Raw genomic sequence first — 5,971 nt, 5'->3', positions numbered from 1 at the left:
CATCCACTACAACATTTATTTATTACACACTCAATTAAAATTGGGTCCAACATCCACTACAACATTTATTTATTACACATTCAATCACTTTCTTAAAACATGTGTCCGACTCAACCGAGACTCCTAAAGCGGGACGGAGGGAGTATAATTTTGGGATAACTGCCTTAAAAGTCACAAACTTTTGCCAAATTTCGGTTTTTCCCACGAACTATAAAATTGGCGTATAATGTCACGAACTTTACGATCGGTTGCAGTTTTCCCATGGCGGGTTTTCCGACTATGAATTCAGCTGATGTGGTGAAAAACGCTGGTATTTGATGATATGGGGAGCTGGAAATCCATGGTGGGGGAGAATTTGAGGGCGTCGTCATTGAGGAGGGATTGATCTTCTTGTTCTTACGGCAGCCACCTGATACGCTCGGATTTTGCATGGTTTTAAGGCCATTATTTGGTCGGTTTTAATGTCAAAGTTGCATTACATGTCAATTATTTGCACATTTTATCTATTTTGGTATTTTGACATGTTTTGTGAGAAATGTGTATGTTTGAGCCTAAAAAGGAGGTCAAAACGCGAAAGTTGGAAATCTGGCGTTTCAGGTAGCGTTCGGCGACCGCCGGCGCTCAGCGATGACAAAGACACGCCCGGCGACCGCCGGGAAGTTCGTGGCGACCGCCACAAGGAGTCAGAAGCTTCTGATCAATGTCCGGTGACCGCCAACCAAGGTGTGGCGGTCCGCCACAGAAATGCGGCGCATGACAGTTGTGTTCAAACTCAATTTTCTTGTGATCCTGAAGTCCGATATGGGCGTTCTATATGTCATATTCTTATTCTTCGAAAGAGCTTTGTGTTGGTACCAAGATCTCCTGAATAGGAGTTGTGTGGAGAAAGTTATGATCGTTCTACCAAAGTCGCGCAAAACTGTCAACCGCAGTCTTGGCGGAAATTTAAAGAAGGAAAGAAGATATTACCTTGTGAAGCAAAATCTTTTCCTTCTACTATGGGGAACGAAAATTTCATCTTTCCTATTGCTTGGAGAAGACTTTTTACCAAATTTAAATCATTCTCAAGCCTATATATACCCATAACCTAATTCATAGAATTCACCCTTCCATAGCCCCCAAAAGGGGAGCCTCCAAGGCTCCTCCTTCTCTAATCCATAACCTAATTCTTCCATCATTCTTGGAGATTGAAGCAAGGAAAGAGGAGCATGAAGACTTCAAGATTCATCCCTGGGTTTTGTTTGTTTATTTCATGTCTCGTACTTTAATTATTGTTTTATTTCATCTGTCTATGAATTACTAAACAATAGAATTTTGAGGTTTGATAGTAATTGATTTTTATGTAGTTCTTTTTATGTTTAATGTTCAGAACTCGTTCCACTTGATTTTTCTTGAACTTTTGTTCGACTAATTGGTCGTTACCTTGATTATTGTCAATCTTTGATTAGTGATAGCTTTGATTAGTTTATCTTATATGTTCATACAATAACTGTGACATGAGTATTGATGCATGATAGAGATAAATCGTGGTAAACTTGAGTCGGATGAACGTAGAACTAATTAGAATAACTAAAGAGTTAGTGAAATCATTATCCTTGAAATTCTTCTATTTGCCTAGTTCTATCCTATTTGCTTTTATTGTTTTACTTTATGTCTAGTTTTATAAATTTTACATCAAAACTCATGTTTCTCTAGATAGTATTTGACGCTTAGTATATAATAGCCAGTTGTAATTATATTCCCCGTGTTCGATATCCCTGTATTGACCTTTAGCTATTCTAGATCTACCCTGTATACTTGCAGGTATTTTTAATGCTAATAAAAAATAGATCACCACCGCCGCCTCCTCCTCCTCCTTCGCGCCATCACCGGAGAAGGAGCTTCCAGAGGAGAGAGCAACTCGCCGTCAGTGAGGTCTACCGACGACGTCGTTTTGTCTATGGAAAATGACGTCGTTTCATGAATTTCCGGCGTTCTCCATGTCAGATTTTAGGCTTGCCACGTCCATACAATTTCAACCGGAAAACTCCCGGGTCGGGTCAAATGGGAAATACTCACAACCCAACAAAGTTCGTGACATTATACGCCAATTTTATAGTTTGTGGGAAAAACTGAAATTTGGCAAAAGTTTATGACTTTTAAGGCCGTTATCCCTATAATTTTAATAGTGTAGTAGTATTAATTGTTTCTATTGGAAGACAAAATATATATATATATATATATATATATATAGGGGTGCACTATGGTGCCACCATAGATAGGATAACACCATACCACCAATATAGTCCGTTAGATCTCGTCTATGGACGCCTAGGATTAAGTTTCGTGAAAAAACACGGGTTTGCAGTCTACTGTATTAGATATTGCAGTCTACTGCATTAGATATTGCAGTCGTGGTAAACTGCAATATTGTTGTGGTAAGACTGCAATATTCAATGAACAACACAGCAATCTGGTAACGTAAAATTAGAAATTTCCTATTTTACCCCTCCGTGTTTTTACACGTGGCAGCATGACAAGCACACGATTTTCAGATCCAATGGCCTAAAATGATGGTATGGTGTTACAATAAAGAGAGTTGTCATCTTAGTACATCCCTATATATATATATATATATATATATATATATGTATATATATATATATATATACAAACGCCCAACTGTTGGACCACTTGCTAATGAGGCCATTCATATTATTATAGGAGTGTAAAGGAAATACTCTCTCCGTCTCATTTTAAACGCGACGCGTATTGTATCCATGGGTTTTAAAAAAATAATGTTCCCTCTGTTCCATAATAGATGTCACACATGAGTGATGACACGCGATTTTAGCAGATGTTATTTTGTATGGTAAACAGAGAGTGAAGATGTATTTTTATACTCCATCCGTCCGCCATTAAATGTCTCATTTTTCCTTTTTCGACCGTCCTCCAATAAATGTCTCATTTCACTTTTACTATATTTGGTAAGTGAACCCTCCATTCTACTAACTCATTTCGCTCACATTTTATTATAAAATTAATAAATAAAAGTAGCAGCACTGAACGGCTCTAACAGCGAGACATGTCTTTATGCTATCTATTGAAAGACGAGGTTTTGATAAATATTTATTTCTTAATCAATATATGTTAGCATTGAGCATACCGTATTGATTATGCACTACTTTGACTTATCAATTGGTGCGAGTTTTTCGCAACCCAATAATCCTGATATAATGGGTAGTGGTGATTAATATCTAGCGGTGCTAGGATTGCTATTATACTGAAACGTACGCGAGGTGAGTCTCGTTTGATTAATGTCCTCAAGAGGAGCTCGAAACAAGGTTTTATTATTCAGAACCTAGCTAGTTGGAGTTTAATTACTCTATGAATAATAAATAAGCGTTTCATGCTAAGTCCACTCTTGGAATTAATAAGATGTCACTCCCCCAAACTTAAACAATTTCTAGTCCTCGATCAATGAAGAAAAAGAATTAGAAGAAAGTTTGATTCAAAAGAGTTTAGACATCATCATCGTCTCAAAGAATATGGAATAAATGAGCATATCACAATACAAATTCCATCAAGTTAAGCCGTCGAATGCACTTTTACTACTAACTCGTATATCACCTTGGATTCATGCTTCACTTGGGATGTATATATGTGTGTATATTCACCTCACTCAAAAGTGTATAAGATATCAAGTAGCACTCAAATCAATCAAAAATGCATGGTTTACCATAGACTTGATCAACTTTTAACCTCTCATCTACTTCGTGTGACAATAAATCTAGAGTCCGAAAGGTCTTTTATTTAGTTTATAATATAGGCTCTTTGATAAGGTAGGGTAATATTTGCTACAGTGACTAAAATCCCAAAAAGATGTGAAATCCCAAGACATTACACAATCCACATTCAACTTAAACCATTCACCAAAACATTTTTCAACAATAACTAGACTTTGTCTAATTTCTTTCCAACTTCCAAAGAGCTTAAATTATTCTCTATATACTTTCTTTTTCTTTCTCTTTCTTTTTCCTTTTTTCTTTTCTTTTCTTTTTTCTTTTTTTTTTTTACATATAACCAATTTTCAACTTGATAAGCTAAACACGACCAAATTCTTTCAACAACTAAACTCTCCAAACTCTTGTTTTCATAGCTCAAAAAGTCTAGAGTCTAGGATTCTCAACCCACTTGATTAGCTTGACAAAAGAAAAGGCAATAGGCTCAAACTTGGCTATCAAGGGTATTATATAATAAGGTTAGTGTTAGGTAAAAATGAGGCTAACAACAATGGCCTAACATCTTCCCCTATCTCTAAGGTCACTATGTAGACTCAAGAAGACAAGGATCAAGTTCTAGAAACACATGCCCAATTGGTGATAAAACACACGTGAAAAAATTGAAAGCTCAAATCTCACTGGACATATAGCATGAATCAAGGCAAACAAACAATTCGTTACTTATGCATCCTTGATAAGGCTAATTTCATGCATCGGTTATGTGGTGAAAATCACTTTATTTTACTGGGTCTAACGCAGTTTTTAAGCCAGGTGTATGAAGGAATCGCTAGATCCAGGAAGAGCTGGAGGCAATGGACTAGCGAAGGAAAACGAAGGAAAGTGAGCAGAGTTGAAGAGAAAAAAAATGGCTGGACGAAGGGAGTCAATAGCTGAGGGCAACAAAGACTATTCATACCTCGCTGGACCCACTTCTACGCCTATATATTGAGGAGCATGCAGCACACGCCATATGGATGATTTTGCTCTCAGCTCACACACTCACACACACACTTGGGAAAAATGGGAATTCTGGGGTAGTTAAGGGTTTCTAGGGGTTCATCTTCGGCGAAAGTTAGTGGTAACACCGTCCTCACGGAAGGCGAAGAAACAATCAGTTTACATTCAGTTTTTTGCACTTTTATTCCGTCGAACTTCAACGTTTTGGAAGTCGATATGGTTGCTGGCTACTTATCGATTATCTATGCATTTAGTTTATGTCATGATGGTGTTTATCTTGTGTTGATTTACGTTGATTCTGTGTTTTTGAGATTTAATATCGGAAGTTGAATGTTATTCTCTATTCTGGATAATTCTGTGCTTGATCTGGGAAATAGGTTGTGGATCTGTATTGTTGTTGTTGATCGGTGGTTGTTTGGCGAATCTGTAGCTATGGATATACTTTTGGTCGGAGTTTGTTTCGGATGCTTGGATCCGGAGTGGATTTAGCATCTGAGGTTGGATCTGAACAAGGGAATCAAGTTGTGCATGGATTTCGAACTTTTTGCTCTCTTTTCATTTTTTTCTTCGTCTAGTAGTCGCAGATCTGCTTAGTTTTAATTGTTCTTCGTTTAATTGCTTTTAAATTCAGTCTGCTTCGTTTCGATTTACGTTCCATCTCTGTTTCTACTGAAATTTTTATACAAATTGTTGGAGAAGATGATGTCGTTGTTAGTTAGTACTTTAGTTAGTTGTTTTCCAGCTTTTCATTCGTACTTTACCTTTTCAGCAAATGGTCCCCACCGTCAGTTCATTTCCCAGGTCTAGGTAATTTAGAAAATAGTTTCTTAGATCTAGTGATTGTCTCGTTTTCCAGTTTATATGCATGATTTCTGTTCTGCCTAGATCTAGTTGTTAGCGTAACAAATTTCAACTCCAAGTTTAGTTTAATTTCCTCAACCCAAAATGCGTGGCAGCAGCCAACCCAAAAATAGTCCTGTATCCTTGAGCATGTTTAATTGCGCATTCATCTCTGTTGGATCGATCCCTACTTCCCTGTGCTAATTTTAGTATACGTGGTTGAGGGTTTTGAAGCGATATTCTGTGTGTCCGACGACCGAGATCTTCCAACGATCTGTGAGTTCCTAGACCCTGTGATCTAGTGGATTCGCTGGACCTAGGAGGCTTGTTATTCCTTTCTGTGCACGCAGTCTAAACAAAAAGCAGTAGTAGCAGCTTCAATCCTATTACTCAAAATCTCAAGTCAATGATCA

The sequence above is a fragment of the Salvia hispanica genome, chromosome 4, assembly GCF_029641045.1.
Source record: "Salvia hispanica isolate PSC_SH4W2 chromosome 4, Shi_PSC_v1, whole genome shotgun sequence".
Classification (NCBI taxonomy): domain Eukaryota; kingdom Viridiplantae; phylum Streptophyta; class Magnoliopsida; order Lamiales; family Lamiaceae; genus Salvia; species Salvia hispanica.
The sequence above is the reverse complement of the archived record's forward strand: the minus strand, read 5'-3'. Positions refer to the sequence as shown.